Raw genomic sequence first — 2,500 nt, 5'->3', positions numbered from 1 at the left:
CGGAGTCTATACGGGCCGACGGGACTCGATGAAGTTTCGTTCCGAGTCGACCGAGAGGCGATGCGCGGCGTCCCGGAGTCGATACGGGCCGACGGGACTTGTGAAAATTTCGGTTCGAGACGAGCGAAGGGCGATGCGCGGCGTCCCGGAGTCTATACGGGCCGACGGGACTTGTGAAAATTTCGGTTCGAGACGAGCGAAAGGCGATGCGCGGCGTCCCGGAGTCGATACGGGCCGACGGGACTTGTGAAAATTTCGTTCCGAGTCGACCGAGAGGCGATGCGCGGCGTCCCGGAGTCGATACGGGCCGACGGGACTTGTGAAAATTTCGGTTCGAGACGAGCGAAAGGCGATGCGCGGCGTCCCGGAGTCTATACGGGCCGACGGGACTCGATGAAGTTTCGTTCCGAGTCGACCGAGAGGCGATGCGCGGCGTCCCGGAGTCGATACGGGCCGACGGGACTTGTGAAAATTTCGGTCCGAGTCGACCGAGAGGCGATGCGCGGCGTCCCGGAGTCTATACGGGCCGACGGGACTCGATGAAGTTTCGTTCCGAGTCGACCGAGAGGCGATGCGCGGCGTCCCGGAGTCGATACGGGCCGACGGGACTTGTGAAAATTTCGGTTCGAGACGAGCGAAGGGCGATGCGCGGCGTCCCGGAGTCTATACGGGCCGACGGGACTTGTGAAAATTTCGGTTCGAGACGAGCGAAAGGCGATGCGCGGCGTCCCGGAGTCGATACGGGCCGACGGGACTTGTGAAAATTTCGTTCCGAGTCGACCGAGAGGCGATGCGCGGCGTCCCGGAGTCGATACGGGCCGACGGGACTTGTGAAAATTTCGGTTCGAGACGAGCGAAAGGCGATGCGCGGCGTCCCGGAGTCTATACGGGCCGACGGGACTCGATGAAGTTTCGTTCCGAGTCGACCGAGAGGCGATGCGCGGCGTCCCGGAGTCGATACGGGCCGACGGGACTTGTGAAAATTTCGGTCCGAGTCGACCGAGAGGCGATGCGCGGCGTCCCGGAGTCGATACGGGCCGACGGGACTTGTAAAAATTTCGGTCCGAGTCGACCGAAAGGCGATGCGCGGCGTCCCGGAGTCGATACGGGCCGACGGGACTTGTAAAAATTACGGTCCGAGTCGACCGAAAGGCGATGCGCGGCGTCCCGGAGTCGATACGGGCCGACGGGACTTGTAAAAATTACGGTCCGAGTCGACCGAAAGGCGATGCGCGGCGTCCCGGAGTCGATACGGGCCGACGGGACTTGTAAAAATTACGGTCCGAGTCGACCGAAAGGCGATGCGCGGCGTCCCGGAGTCGATACGGGCCGACGGGACTTGTGAAAATTTCGGTCCGAGTCGACCGAGAGGCGATGCGCGGCGTCCCGGAGTCGATACGGGCCGACGGGACTTGTAAGAATTTCGGTCCGAGTCGACCGAAAGGCGATGCGCGGCGTCCCGGAGTCGATACGGGCCGACGGGACTTGTGAGAATTTCGGTCCGAGTCGACCGAAAGGCGATGCGCGGCGTCCCGGAGTCGATACGGGCCGACGGGACTTGTAAAAATTTCGGTCCGAGTCGACCGAAAGGCGATGCGCGGCGTCCCGGAGTCGATACGGGCCGACGGGACTTGTAAAAATTACGGTCCGAGTCGACCGAAAGGCGATGCGCGGCGTCCCGGAGTCGATACGGGCCGACGGGACTTGTAAAAATTACGGTCCGAGTCGACCGAAAGGCGATGCGCGGCGTCCCGGAGTCGATACGGGCCGACGGGACTTGTAAAAATTTCGGTCCGAGTCGACCGAAAGGCGATGCGCGGCGTCCCGGAGTCGATCCGGGCCGGGAGCCTGTCGGAACATCGTCAAATGAGCCTCGGTTAATTTCGACAAAGTTCCCGGAGTTCAAAATTTTTTCGATAGCCCGCGGAGGTTTCGCCCCGTAAGCCGACCGTGCTACCACCGTACCGGCGCCGACGTCCTAGCGGCCAGGCTCCTACTAGTAAGAGGAGCGAGTCGGTCGGGCCGGTCTCCCGTCGTCCGCCTGCTACGCCGTACCGGTACGTGCTCGAGCACGATACGTACGTCGGCGTAGACCAGGAGCGGGCGTTCGCGGACCGTTCCGTGCCTCGTACCAAAGAAACTACGCGACTCGCGTTGTTTCATCTATCGTCACTGCATTACCGCGGGTCGGTGTCTCAGACCGAATGGCCCTTGACGCGGTACCAAGAAGTTCGGCTCTCCGTGAAACACGGAAGGCTGAACGCTCCAACGCACGCGTCAACTCGCTTCTTTCCGAGCGTACACTCAAAGACCAGAGACGTTATAACAACGTATCCCAGACGCTTTCAATCTAGCCGACGGGTACGGGAGATCGTTCGAACGCTTATAAGCCGAGTGTCGAGGTGGCGGCACACGGAACCGGGGCTGCCTGCGTGCAGTCCCGAAACACACAGTAGACGCGCGGCCGACCGGGCTACGAGACCCGGTCGGCGATGGGTGG

The sequence above is a fragment of the Neodiprion fabricii genome, unplaced genomic scaffold (genome assembly GCF_021155785.1).
Source record: "Neodiprion fabricii isolate iyNeoFabr1 unplaced genomic scaffold, iyNeoFabr1.1 ptg000038l, whole genome shotgun sequence".
Lineage (NCBI taxonomy): Eukaryota > Metazoa > Arthropoda > Insecta > Hymenoptera > Diprionidae > Neodiprion > Neodiprion fabricii.
The sequence above is the reverse complement of the archived record's forward strand: the minus strand, read 5'-3'. Positions refer to the sequence as shown.